This window comes from Molothrus ater, chromosome 3 (genome assembly GCF_012460135.2).
Source record: "Molothrus ater isolate BHLD 08-10-18 breed brown headed cowbird chromosome 3, BPBGC_Mater_1.1, whole genome shotgun sequence".
Lineage (NCBI taxonomy): Eukaryota > Metazoa > Chordata > Aves > Passeriformes > Icteridae > Molothrus > Molothrus ater.
The window spans coordinates 38,792,690-38,807,993 of NC_050480.2; the positions used below are offsets into that span (position 1 = coordinate 38,792,690).

Here is a 15,304-nt window from a genome sequence, read left to right on the forward strand (position 1 = left end):
CGTTTCTGTGGGGCATCCAACACCATTTCCACGCGAAGATGCGCAGACCCTCCCCGACGCTCAGCATCACACGTGTCTGCTTTGGCTCCCGTCTCCCTTTCCCACCACTTGGCACACTGACAGCCACCCACCCCTCAACCCCAGCCCTCCGGCTCCCCGGAGGCTGCCCCGGATCCTGCTCTCAGGTGCAGTGTGGTCCCGGGGCTGACACCGGCCTTGCTCCGCAAGCACTGGCACTGTCGCGGGCTAGTGGGGCCTGTCGCGCTGGCCAGCCGCCACCTCGACCCCGCGCTGGGGTCCCTGGGCACTCGGGGTCCCTCCCCGCCGCCTCCCCCCACATCCTGGCCGCAGCCCGCCCGTCCCGGTGCCTCGGCGGTCCGCGCTACGGCGGCCCTCAGCGGGGCAGCCGCCGGCCGAACGCCCGGCCAAGGGAAGCCCAAAGGCGGGCTGGGGTTGGAGCGGGGCCGATGACCGCGCTCAAAGCCACCGCCGTCTGTATTTCGTTTTCGCCCTAAATTCTCTCTACCCTGCCCGTCAGCTGCCGAGAGGCGGGAGGAGAGGGCCGAGCGCACTGGGAATTCATCTCCAGCAGCAGGAAAGGGTGGCCAGCATCGCCAATTCGCTATGGGGCTCCCCTCAGCCCTGCCGAGCGCTCCCGTCGGGCCGGGCCGAGCGGGACCGCGGCCGTCGTAGAGCCGATGCCCCGCGCCGCCCGTCGGCAGGTCCGGAGCCCCCGGGCTTCGGGCTCCCCGCCGCCGAGCTCCCCTGCCGTGACAGCCGTGCGCCCAGCACTGTCAGCGCCGGGAACCGGCCATCACCGTTCATCACCCGGGCAGGCGGTGCAGCCCTTGCTTGGCGCCCCTGCCCTCACCCCGAACGGCGGCGCTCACCGGGCGGGGGCTGCGGTGCCCGGCCGTCGCCTCCCCTCGCCCGGCGGCAGCCGTCGGGGCGTGCCCGGCCCGCGGCGGGGGCTCAGCGCGGGCTGCCCGAGCGCCAGGCAGGCAGGAACTCCCTCGGGGCACCCGCGGTGCCGACCGCCAGCGCGGGGGCACCTCTGGGGCCCGGCTGCGAGGGACTGGAGCCCGGCGCAGTGCCACCCCGCCGCGGCACGACAGCGCGCCCGGCGCTCCTGCCCCGCAGCCACCTGGACGGGGCGGAGGGAACCGCTCTCCCCAGGTGCACGACGCATCCCCGCGGCGCTCCCCGCCGCCAGCGGGAGGAGAAGCGGCCGCCGCGCTGGTGCCCACCCAGGCGGGGCCGCCGCCGTGCCGCTGGCAGCAGATTTTGTTGAGGCGCGGAGGGGTCCCCGCGCAGGCAGTGCGGGCGCTGCTCCGCGGCGGGGATGGAGCGGGCACCGCCGCCACCGTTGCAGATATTGGCGGAAAAGATGTTTGTGGTGCCGCTGCCAGCAGGGCACCCGAAAAGCGGGAGATTCTGTTTTGCTCCTCTACCTTGCCGGAGATCAGACCTCCAACGCCGTCCGCCGCCACTCCAGGTGCTGCATTACCGGGTCCAGGTGTCCGCGGGAATCCTCATCCAACTACTGCAGTCTTCCTACTTCCGTTCAAATTAGGCTCGCTCTTTCGAATTTCGACTCCTGCTTCGAAAACAGTGTAAACCTACGCTTTTGGGTTTTATTTTAAATCGTTCAAGTGTTTTATATTTATCATTTCAGGACTTCTTTTAATGCTAGAAAACACACCAACTCCTGTTACAGCCAGAGTCTTTATGGATCAATCTGTAACGCTGAAAAATATATTCTTCTGAAAATAGCAACGCTCTCAAATTCAAGTGCCTCTCCCGCCAGCTAAATGTTCAGCAATAGTGAGAAACAATCCACAGAGTTTAAAAAAAAGGTTTAGAATGCAAAAACAGACTAGAGAATCTAATTAAACAAAAAAAACCCACAAAACAAACCAAGAAAGCTCAGGTTTTACTAAACTGTTTCTGTCTGCATGGTTCTTAAAACCTGTTGCCTAAAAATCCTGAACTAAAATGCAGAAAACTGAATCTGTTTTGTGATCCACTTTCTCTTAAGACATTTGCCTTTACCAAAATAGTTTAATAACTTCTTTTTCATATGTCTATTTGTGTGAGATTCTTTTATTTCCTTAAGTCCAACCACTACACAGAGAGCTTTTCCCTGAAAACTGCTGCACAAGGACTAGAGATTCAGTGAATATTTAAATTCTCCGAGAGAAAGTTTTATCAATGGAAACAAAATTTCAGCGAATAGTGATTTGTTATTGCAGCCTGTTTGTTTAGCAATTAACAATTTCTTATTAGAAAAACTCTTATACTAAAATGTTTAAATTGAAAGAGCTAACCAGATTGAAACGACTGACAAAAAGCAAGAGCCAGTCACCTGAAAAAATTAAAGTAGGTCCTTTAGACAGATTAGTAAGAAATGTTTCTGTCAATTAAAAGAGTAAATTACTGATACTTTACATTGTCAATTTATAATTGTAGAAATCTTGTTTAACTATGCTAATCTATGCTAAATTCCTCAATTGCTGTTCATCCAAACTGCAGTTGTTCAAATATCACTATCTCAGAGTGGATATCTGTGTATCCGAGGATATCATATATCATTGTATACGAGGCATATCAATTGTGCATGTATAAATACGTATCTGTGTGTTCATCAAACGGGCAAAATACATTTTGATTTGGAAAAAATCATCAGATATTCTAGAAAAACAGTTTTCAGGTTAAGAGTTGTTTACAAACTATTAATCTGATTACTATTCATTAGCCATTAGCAATTCATACCTGATTGATCACCTGCTTCTTGGCTGGGCAAGCAAAAGCAATCACAGAAAAAAGTTAGATGACAGTGAAAATTATTTTTCAAGCTCTCTACGTTTATATTTGTAAATTATACAGACTTGCAGACAAGTTATCTCATGGCCATCTCAATACCTGGGGATAAATTAGTGGTGAATCACATTTGCACGTCAGTGTCAGTCTGGGTTTTCATTGTTCAGCCAGCATCAACATTTCCATTGCCACGGAGCAGTGATGTCACTGATCCCACTGTGGTACTAACTGTATACTCACGTCATTTACCAGAGAAGTCTCACCCACTCCAATAGGAAACAGTGAGATTCACTATGTCAGCCCCCCACACATCCTCTCCCCTTGAAGAAAAAAGGATTTTAAAAATGCAGAAGCACAACAAAATGCAAGTTAAAATACTTTGGTGCATTCCCTTGAGCCAGGTGAAAGGGTTCAGGTACAAATGCCCTGTGTCAGTGCAACCATGAGCAAAGGATTTTAGTTGTATTTACATGGATAAATGTGATTTCATGGGAATTCAGAAGTCACAGCACACTAAAGCCATCAGGAGGTCACTGAAGCCATCAGGTGCATTGTACTTACAAACATAGGCCTGGTTTGAAAGCAGCAAATAAGTCTGTTTGGCAATAATTTGGCAATATTAGCCAACATACTTGAAGAAAAAACAATGTGGGGAAAAAACAAAGTTATAACAAAGGTTTTTTTGGTGTTAAATACAGCTTAAACAAAAAACCTGTTCTTTCCCAGTTCTGTTGGCTCCATTTTAAGAATGACAGTGACTTATCTTTTATCTGGTCCCACTCTTTTGTCTGGTAAATCCTCTTATCTCATCTTTATACCTGAGTCCATTCTACCGTGTATGACCAATTCCTTGGAAAAAAAAAAAAAAAAGAAGAAATAGGACAGAATATGGGGAAAGGGAGTTTATAAAAATTAGGATGACAGCAGTAGAGGAGCTGACAAAACCAAACACCTCAATGTGGGTGAGACAGAAGCAGCCACAATGAAATAGAGAGGAGGCAACCTGCTGGAAAAGTGGGGCAGGGGCAACAAAAGGATAAATGCACCTAAAACCCAAGCTCTGAGGCTGAGTAAATACAAGTAAAAATATTTATACAAAAGTTCTGAGCAAGTTGATAAAAATAATTCTTTTGGTTTTGGTTTGGTTTTTCTTTTTCCCCCAGGGATTTTCCTGTAAATGATCTTACAGAACATAGTAATTGCCACCAAGACACTGAATTGCTATCAAAAATTAGAAACCTCTAGAAAAGACATTGTTTCCTAAAATCTTAGGAGTAATTTATAGAATCTCTTACTTCAGAAGAGTTTGTTCTTACAAAGGGCAATTCTCAAACACCACACTCACGCAAGGAGTAAGTTTGTTTAAAGGGCATGTATCAGCCATTTTCTTTGATTCCCACAAACACTCATCCAAGCAACCTCTTCCACCTGGATATTACTGCAAGAGTTGGCAACAGGCAAACATGTGCTAGCAGCCATCTTGAAAATATTCTGGGGAATTACCTAGTCCAGGTGCAGAAGAAATACTGTGAGATGGAAAGTGAATGACAATTCTTTCAGAAAATAAAAAAACCCTATTTTTTAAGAAGTCCAGGTCTGTTCAGAGATAACTGACATCCAGAAAAATAATAATAAAAAAAGTAGATAAATATCTAGTTTTCTCTCAGTATTTCGTTCAGCTCTGCTATGCCATTGCGCTTTCTGCTCAGCTTTCAACACAGCTGAAAGGTTCTGTGGCTGGAACTATATATGACAAAAGTTTGTCTAGAAGTGCTATGCTGTGTGATGTATGATAGTGGGTACATTAATAAAGCTGTGAAGACCATTTCCTGCCAATTTTTTTACTTCCTCTTAGAAACACACAAAACTATAAGAAGTTTTTAGCATTATTTTCCAGGGAAAAACTACAATTTCTTATGGAAAGGAGATACTTCATGTGCAAAGGTAGAACATTTTTAATCACAAAACTTTCCAGTAGACACATTACTAAACATTACATTGAAATTAAAAAAAAAATAAGATTAATTTTAAAATGGAAGAAAAAAGCTAGTGTCAATATACAGAGGGAAACATTTACAATAACTGTACTCAGATTTGTTTCCTATAAAAGACTATGAAAGAAGCCAAACAAAGCCTTATGAAGCCATCTAGCATTTTGTGCTTCCCCATGCAGAACAAAGAACAGATATTTATTGGTTTTATTTAGAGGGTTTTCAGAGAGCAAAATGGCTGCTTGCATTTAAGTTACTGTTATTAAAATAGGGGACACTTGTCCAGAAAAACCGCCCTTTAAAGAGGGTAAAACTCCAGTAGTAGCTTTCTTTATGGAGATGCTTTATTATAAACCCAAAGCAGCATAAAGACTATATGCTTTTTGATACAAAAGCCATCTTTTGAATCCTGTCCAGCAGAACAGGATCATGGCCTGGGACCAAGGCCTCTGAAGCAGTAATGAAACACAAACAGCAAAGGATGTAGTAGTTAGCATGGTAGGCAACAGCATTGTTGTTACCTAGTACTGTTGGAAGAGCCATTTTTATTGCAAGAAAAATAAACAGGATTTTTGTTATCAGGATTTTTGTAGTTCTACCTTTCTGTTTTCATAACGAAATCTAGAGTTAATTTATGATAGAAATTTGTTACAATTTGCTATCCATTACAGACAAATAAGTTACTTCTATCCTGTACTCAACTGGAACATAAAAATTCTATTCTTTACATAAACTAAAGAATAGATTTAACAAAAATCCAAAAGCAAAGGTTAATACTGACTTATTTTGTACTCATTCATCATGAGTTCTGTGGCATCTTGCTAGCACATAGCACAGAGTATACGCTGCTATTGTCACAACAGGGATTCCATCTTTCCCTGTAACTCTCTCTTGCAACCCCTTTCTTCATTTTCCCAAGTTTTGAAACCAGTAAAAAGAAGTAGACTTTTCCCCAACATGTTTTGAACAGTTCATGAAAAGTCCCACTGGCAAATTCTTTGATGCAATTAGCAATCTCAGCTCTGAGTTTAAGTGTGTAATTTTGTTCTAGCCTAAACCTACAGCTGATTCCTCTTTGATATTAACAGCAGGTACAAAAAAAAAAAAAAAAAACAAAACCAAAACAGAGACTGAGTCCAACCTTTAGAATTACCTACAAACATACAAGCGAAACAACTTCATGTTAAATACAAGCACCTTGTTGTGATGTCTAATCATTGCTCGAGGGAAATAAGTGCTTTTTTAGAATGCTTCACTCTTTTCATTTGAATTCCTCCTTCCTTCAGTTGCACTGACTACCAAGCTACCCTCTATGAGGAACAGGACTTTTACTACTGCCTTTCTGTTAAAAAAGTCAGACCTGAAAATGTGGTTGCTGAGCGCGAAATGCAGTCATTAGCTTTCAGGGTTAACACCTCGATGAGACAAAAAGTGCAAAGAAATGCATACCTCTAGCAACCACAGATTATTTAATGTGTTTTCTAGAAAATTTGGGTTCAAAACCATGACCTGTTTCTATATAGAAACATACTTTTGCAGTCCTGAAAACTAAAAAGCTTGACTTTGAAAATGAAAGCTTGAACTCTTCAAGTTTGTTGTACAAACATAGCTGTCCCACATGGGGTCTCAGACTGCTGTAGCATGCATTCATTCAACACAACTGAGCTAATAAAATTGAGTAATGTTTATTATCTAAGCAACTTTTCTCCATCCCAACCTAACCTTAGGGACCAAGTAATTCAAACCAACTTATTTCTTTACAGCAACATACATATACACACTATGAACACGCACCTGCTCTCTTTATATTCCACCATAGGACACACTTGATATCTTTTTCTTGCCTTCTCTTTCCACTTCTCCCCCTATTTTTTTCTCTTTTTCTTTCTCCCTCTCTTTGTCTTTTTCACATAGACAGTATTTCTCTACTTGCAGAATCAACTTAGCAATATAGATTTTCTTTAGGCAATATTTTAACATGAGCATGTGAAACCCACCACATAGAAGGCTGGGCTATTGCTGCCATTATCCCAGAACAAGCACTCTCACATACACAACCGTAGACCATTGCAGACCAGCTTATTTGACCCAGTACAATTCTTCTCTAGAAATAAGAGAATTGTCATGTACTTTTATTCATTGGCTTTTATAGCTTTGTTTACTTATTCCCCATTATCTCCTTTGCCATCATCCAGCAGCTCTGTTATTCCCATAGTTTTCTCTCCCTCATGCACGATCCATTCTTTTCTCCAGTTTACTGTTTGTCCCCACACTGCCCCATCTACATCTCAGCTGGCAGCATCTCTGTTCTCTCAGCTGCAACAAGCTCTTCACCTGATTTCCCTTTACTGCTTCCAAAGTCTTTCTCCAACAGAAGTATATCTTCCCATCCTTCTGCTGTGCAGGTCCCACAAAAAGCTCTGGTCCTAAAAAGGGGAGGGAGACTCTTCCCAAGCCATGGTTCTAGATAAAGCTTAGCTGTTAAAGTAGAAGGGGAAGGACAGAGACTGCTTGTTCTCTACCAGAAGCCTGGGGCTGCCTATGGAGGAGGCTTTAGGATGGCAGAAATGAAGCAGCATTATCTTATCAGCTTGGCCACAGAGACAGGGAGTTTTTCATCTCTCCTGCTTGATATGGGTCCTCTGAATGAACAACTGAGAGACTTGACCACAGAGTTCAAGCAGAACAAATAGGACACATCCTACTCCTATGATAACACAAGACCAGCAGTCCAGAAGTAAAATAGGCACAAATAATTTCTTGATGTGTTCTCCTTAGAAAGAAAGTAAAATTGGATTCCATGGGTATAATTGGAGTCCTGTTCAGGCTAGGAATCTTTGTATTCCTGCTAGCGAAACAGGGCAGGGATTTTAAAATATATTGATTTTTTAATTATTACTTAGAAAATAAATATAGAATTGTATACTGCTGTCATATTTAGCAATAACAGACCTGAGAATCTGGTCAAAAAATTTGAAAAAAAGTTTATTTGAACTTATCTTTTTTTTTTCCTTTTTTTTTCTGTTAATGTCCTGCACCTTTAAGACAAAATCAGAAGGGAAAGCACAGTGTAACCCACTTGATCTCTACAGCATCCTCAGTTCAGCTCTCTCTTGCTGGATACAGTCTGCAGAGATGTAAATGCTGAACCTTGAGTAGAACTATTTTCAAAGCAAAGCAACAATGTGGTTCCCACCAAACCCCGTAACTCAGACTCCGTACACTGAGAAAGCTTCTGGCAAGCCCCCATTTTCCCAGAGCAGAAAAAGTAAATAACACAGCAGTCCCAACACCCAAGTCAATCAGACCATCTCTACATCTGATATGGCTCATGCACACTCAGATATAATTATCTATCATTAACTTTTTTTTTTCTTCAGTACAGATTGACATCCAGACAAAACAAGCCATTAATGCAGGAGCAACTCTGGGTTTATTTCTGGAGGAAGGATTCCTTTGTGAGACTGCAAACCTCCCATTTAGCTCAAGCTCTCTGTGAGGTTTTCACCTGTGGTTACTCTAACCTAAGTTGTGGTTTGATTGAATGGGCCTTCACTAAATAAAATCTGATTAATTTTATTGGAAAAGCAAAACTTTTTGCTGCCAATGGCTTTTCTTGCTTACCAGCACATGCTTATCACAATACAAACTCAAAATTGAGTACCATTTTTCTCATTCAGAAAACGGTAGGAGTTAATATGTTGACTATTTCAGCCCAATGGAGCTCTAAAATAACAGGATAACATTAATGCAACTGTAAATTATCTATAGAGGAGGGCTTTAAATGAAGGGGAAAGGAAGCCACAAGAACCTTTACATGGAGTAGGGAAAAAAGGGACAGGCAAATTTTTTTAAACATAACTTCCACTTTTTTGGCATTTGGTTTTATAGTATTATTTTTCTCAGACCATTTTCCTTGACTAATCAAGGCACAATCTTTTCGTTCTTTCATATAACAGTTGTTCTGTTTCCTGGTGTCTCATCTCACAAGCCCTTCACTATGCCTCTTCCACTTGGAATTCACTTTTCCTCAGTGCAGGTGACTACAGTTACAGACAGCTCTGGCTTATGTTTTATAGACAGCTTGAACATTTGCTGGTTCTTTTGGAGACATTTTTCCCGATACATCATGATCATAGTACTGGGTGGGTGGGAGGTGTCACTGCTGCCCAAGTCATTTTGTGATGAACATAGCCATGAGGACTTTCTTTCCTTTTGGTTGTTTCCAGCTGATGAGCTCAAAGAGAGCATTCATATTCGTCCCTAGGTGAATGATATTGCACTTTGAACTGCTATGTTTCATTCTGCTTCTAGTCATACAGACTTCAGAGCTCTCTGAATCATACTGAAGTCTGCACCAGTTCCCCTCTGTGCAGAAAATGGACTCTCAAATTTTATAACCTATAAACTCTGCTAACACACCCTTACTTGCATGTAGGAAAGAAAATATAAAACCAGTTCAGTTCCCAAACAAGTTCTTGCTAAATTCAATTTGTAACCTTCCTTATGCCAACAGAGCGTTTGTCTTCCCTTTAGCTATAAACATTTCATTCTCAGGTGGACTACAGCACCCAATATATTCCTGCAGACTTCACAGACACTCAAGACATTGTCTGAGAGCTCTGCAAAACAGGGAAGCATTATTCACTAATGCTGCCTGACAGAGGAAGAAACACAGAAGTTGCTTCTTTTCCCCCTGAAGTTATGCAGAAAGTTTTTAAAAAGTGTTATAAAAAGACCACTGAAAAAATAACACAGATGTATTCTAGTCCCCCCTTCTCTGTTCCTCTGCCTGCAACATCACTGTCTGTTCTCTCCTCCATCACGCGTAGGAGGACAGAGTCCAGGCTGGGGCTGGCTTCAGGGAGAGGCAAAGGAAGCAGATCCCGAAAGCCGCAGACTGCCGGAGGGCACCTGGCTGCCTGCTCTGCCTTTCCAGGAAGGCAAGCAGACAAGTTCTTCCAGCAGGGTAGCCACCCAAAGAGCACAACTCCAGCCCTGCCTAAAAAGCCTCCTGCTGTCTCAGCCACCAAGATCATGATCACAATGTATGTCTTGTCTTTAGTGCCTGCTGTCCTGCTTTTTTAAGGAAAACAAACTTCTGCTGTCCTTTGTTTTCTCTCTTCCCATGGCCATTTTTCTTTGCTATACATGACACTGAATGGCTTTTAAAACAAACCCTTGTATTCAACGGAAATGTAATTTTTCAAAACCACCCTCATGACTGAGATCAAACCATCTCTTTGATCAAACCACTTTTCTATGAACTGCCAGACTTCTATGAAAGGCCACTCTACCAAGAATTCAGTTACAATGTACATAAATGACTTAATTTAATCTCATAAGACATTTAAAAACTTCAAACAACAACAATTGACCTGTTATTTGATTAAAGCCCCAAACCAAAACAAAAAACCCACCCAATCCCCACCAACCTATGTTTACTTTTTGCTCATAGTGAGATGTAGAAAAGCCCCTACCTCCCCAGTTAAACCTACCTTCTTGTAATTGAGAACTTGTTCTTTGTAACCAGATATCTGGCCTGGCCTGATGTAGAAGGAAGATTCCCACCTAGAGATTAGTGCATTGTTAATATTAACAGCTTTCATGAGATCACTGCATTACTCTGCCAAGTGAAAATATTAGATCCACATGAACTGTGCCAAAGACTGACACAAAATTTGAGGTGCTTCTGAAGTTTTTCTTAGATTTTTCCAATAGCTGGGTTTCAGGCAGCAATACAAACATAACTGACACAGCAGCAGCTGCTGCAGTGGCACTGGCCTGTACTCCTTTTTGGGACACAAACAGCCCAACCCCAGCAGAATTTGTTACAGCTTCTACTTCTGTGTACACTCTGTGTCACATTCAGTTTTTCAAAGACTTTTTGAAACCAATCTTGTTTTGAATAACAACAATGAAAAGTTAATTCACAGTACTACTCTTCCATGAAAATCAGCATAGCTGTGTTTCAGCAAAGGTACTTCTCTTTTAGAAAAGAGATATCAGTGTATACTACATTCCCAACTTTCTATAGCATTTTAAGGAAATGCAAGAATAAATGTAGGAAGGAAGGAAAAAGATTGAGAAATCTCATGTATGGAAGTACAAAAGAAAAAAGAAAAACCAGCTGTGTTAATGGCATGTTAAAATTCAGAAGGAAGGGAAATTTAGTGAAAGGTAATGGAAAAGTAAGTGGAGTCATCTTGGAGCTCTGGGGAAGTTTTTTGCCACTTAGCTAGTAGTTATTTTAAATCTTACCGCACCCATGCAGCAGTTTCAGGCAATCAGAAATTCAGACCCTTCAAGTTCTTGCTTCCCAAACCATAAAACAGCTTTCTTGGTGAGAAGTTCAAGGCAAACAATGATAATTCACTTATTTACCTACATGAAAGATTGTGTCCTTGCTTTGCCTGAAACCTTGCACCTGTTCTTTTCTGCTTTGTGCCAGCATAAAGCCATGGACTTCAATGGTTTGGGTTATTTCTACAGAAGTCAAAGAGAAGAGCCAGACCACATGTTTTTGGCCTTTTCTTCCAGCCCTTCCCTTGTTTGACTGCCTTATTCATTCTTCATAATTCTTTTATTTTTCCCATTTCAAAGCCTCTCCAATCGCAGCTTACAGGGATCTGGCTGAGATGAGGGTCTCTTCCTTCCAAGAGCAAAAAATGCAAGAAGTTATTTAAGCCTCATGCTACAGGTGAGTATTTGCCATAGTTATATGGGACAAAGAGTAGATCCATTTCTCTGTGAGCACAGGATGTAGGAGTAGTCTAGGAATCCCCATGCAGGTATTTGAATTGCACGAAATGAGCAGCAGCAAATAACTTCAAGCCCACCACTCTAATTAGATGAATCTACCAGATGGAAAATCACTTTAAAAGCTAACAAGACTGTCATATTTTGCTGATTCGTCAGCATGTGCCTTCCAAGCCTGTTTGAAAACAAAACAAAACAAAAAGAAATATCTCAGAAAGCCAGGGAAAGCAGAATTACAATTGGGCTTTCCATGCATGAGACCAAACCAAACTGCCCAAATATGTAGACAGAGTCTCCACTGGCTATTTAGATACAAGGTACATTTTTCAAGTCCATTACAGTTCTTTATAAGTATAGTTTTAAAAAAACACTCATGTGGGACAAAAGGAGCAGATGCTATATGAAAGAATCCTGCACTTAATACACCAGAGAAATTGCTTAAAGTTCATTCTTCCTTGGCTGATTAGGCTACTCACCTAAAGTTACTGTGGGAATCATTCTGACTTTGCAGGTAACTTCAAAACAATTACGTCCTGCTGTTAGGGAAACGCTGTGTTTACTTGAAAAATAGTTTTTCTGAATTTCTTTACTTCTGTCATAATTATTTGCATTCTATTTCCCATAAAAACCCAATGAAATGGTATTTTTAACTCCATTAGTACATATTATTGATCGTGGCTTTTTTAGAGATTTGCATATACCAGGTACAGGCATTGACTGAGCATCCTCAGCCGAGAGGTCACTTCAGCCCATGTTTAATCCTTGGAACATTTTGTTCTTGTGTGTTTAAGGACCGTGTGAACACTGTGTTTGCACAAATGACTACTACACACACTAAACTAACTAAATAATTAACACTGAATGCTGAGGTATACCTAAACACTTGTGCATCTTGATGGTGCCTGGTTGTTTTCAGAAACTCGAGGACCCAGAGCTGTGTAGTGTAGTTAATAATTAAAAAGGTTTGCTTCTCCTCCAGAAATGCTAAAACTATATAACTGATTAAAAATATTTAGAATATGCAATGTGTAACCATGCTGTGTGAATCCCTGCTATTTTAAAAATCATCCTAACAAGGTTAAGCTTGAAATTAGAAGTCCACCTAAGTTTCAGAATTTAGACTGGTAATTCAATGAATGAGACTAGGAAAAATCCTCTCCCATGACAGTTTGTTCCACAGTTGACTTCACTGAGATTTCTTGCAGATTCTTCCTAACTTTCTAAGAAGGGACTCTCTCAAAGCAGGGCAAGACCAGTAGACAGGCTTATCTGCAATGGCCTCTTCTATGCTCCTAGCCACCCTAACTTTGAAAAAAAATTGATGATGGAAAGAGGGATGCACATTTTAACCAGAGCTTTTCACATGAAGAAGTTTGGCAAAACAGAATACAAATAATAGCTTCAGAACAAAGCCCAATGAACAGAGTGCCTTCACAATCTGGTAACTGGCTGAAACAGTTGGTTTAACTTGTTCTGTGTGATAAAACAGTACCTAAGAGTAGGAAGCAATCTAAAAATACTAGTTTTCATCTGTTAGCAATAGTATTTTTGTAAAACACTAAAATACTGTCAGAAAGCAAAGATTAAAGCATGCAGCATAAATGTAGCAGTAGCCAAATGCCTCTGTCTGCTATCATTAGAAACTCTGAAATGTGCCTATCACAAATGCCTTCTGGCCACTGATTTTCTGCCTTACTGTCATGTTCCTTCCCCCACCCCAGTCATCAGTTTTCCCTTGCAGCTCCGTGAATCACAAAACTGAATGCACTCTGAATCACCCCAACGCTCATTGAAAAGGTAATTCCCCAAGCAACAATTTGCTTGACGTGGTTATTGCAAACAATATATACATGGCTGAGGGACAAGGAGCTGTGTGTTACCACCACACAGTTTTGGTCACCAAGGCCAGCTGAGCTCAGCTGGGAAAAATATTCCACCTTTTAAAAAGTTTAGTTATTTCCCCCCTTTGATTTTTTTTTTCCTAAATGAATGTGTTTGCAAAAACAAATGAATAAGAAAAAAAAATGACCAAAGTACACAAAGTTATTTTAAAGCTGTCTGGAATAAAAAAAGTGTAAACATGAAACTAAAGGTGACTAATGCATGCAGACATACAAAGATCCCCAAAATCTCTTGAAATATTAGATTTTCTTGACCCCATCTTCATGTTCGAGAACCTGCACTTCATATTCACACTGGGAGATATTTTTGGGACAACTTGATACATCTAAACCTAGATAGCATCTTTTTCTGCTCTGTTCCTCAAGTTGAATCAGGTTTCAAATAAGAATTAAGAAAAAAAATTACTTCTTCCCCCAGTAGAGCAACCTCTCTCAGGGGTGGATGGACTGAGAAAACATATTCAGAGGGCAGAAAGGGTACTCCTGGGCTGGGGATAGCACTCTGCTCCAAAATTAGGTCTCCCTCTGGCAGCCCACCTTCCACCCCAGAGGACAGGAATTCCTCTCTCCTGCCCATCCTCCTCACTCAATCTCTCAGATGGGAGATCCTGCCAGTACGCTGCTGTCTCATCCTGCTCTCTGCTAACAGGAGGACAATAATGTTTTAGCTAGTTATCCCAACTGCTAGCAGTTTGGTCCTTTTCCCTCTCCCTTAATAAAGGCCTGCAATGATGAAGTGAAACTGACAACCCAAATTTTCACTACCTACTCCTGATTCTTAGTGCAGGCAGACAGGCATTGCCACTACCAGGAATCAGGAATTATTGCTTAGCAACAGGTGATGGAAGTTCTTACACCATTTTTTTATGATGGAAATCTCTTAGGCATGCCTTCCCTCCATTTCTGCAGGTGTGAGTGCTACTGAAATAATTTTTATCTCCTTATATTTCCTATCTTTGTACATGGAGCTTTTCCTTCTTGTCTTTCTGAGCTGTCCCCTTGACAGATTTTGCATGTGAGTTACTAGGAGCTGGTACCTTGTTTCATTTTAACATCTTTATGACTGTGCATGAATCATGGCTGCAATGCTGATACAATGAGGGCCTCTCCAGAAAGGTCTTACATTAATCCTGTTCCCTGTACCTATAAAAAACATAATCTTTTCTCACTGTGCTATCCCTGGAGCCAGGCCTTGGTCACCACAGGTTTGAGGTGGGGCCTGGCCCCAGGAGATCCAGTCCCCTCTAGACCCACTCAAACTTGTCCAGGAGCCAAGCTCTCCACCTTCACCTGCATTCAGCCCCCGAGGGGGTTCCATGTGCTCTCCATTCCCCCACCTCTCAGCCAATGCCAAACTCCTTATTTTTACTTTCCAGGGTCTCTTTACAAGCCTAGCCCCTTCCCGCTAGCCCATCCTCCTCTTGCTGTCTCCATCTGCTCGGCCTGGCCCTCCCCCATCTCCATTCACTCCCTCCCTCCATCCCCTTTGGGTTCCCCTCACATGCCTGCTTGCTTTTCATGCTGCCTATGCCTGGATTTCTCTTCTCAAACTCCATCTGGCATGCATTCATTCTTTCTTCCTCCCACCTTATTCCCCTCCACAAAATTAACTTCAATGAAACTTAAACAGTGGTCTCTGCCACATTCAGAAAAAAAAATGCCTTAAAACTTATTTATATCAATCTAGAAAACTCACTAGTATCAGTCATCTGAGTAAGTTTTTCCAACAAACATGCCAGTCTCGCCTCCACTCCCTTCCTCCCCTCTTCCCTCTCACCCCCCTCCATGTTGCCCTTCTCTCTTGTTTGTTCTCCTTTTAGCTTGGACTAGAAG

General features: G+C 42.2%; 1 protein-coding gene across 2 annotated transcripts in view; it reads right to left on the reverse strand.

Moving 5' to 3' along the window:
* Positions 1-15,304, reverse strand: part of PDE10A (phosphodiesterase 10A) — a 344,241-nt gene that overhangs the window by 167,435 nt on the left and 161,502 nt on the right. The window lies entirely within an intron of this gene.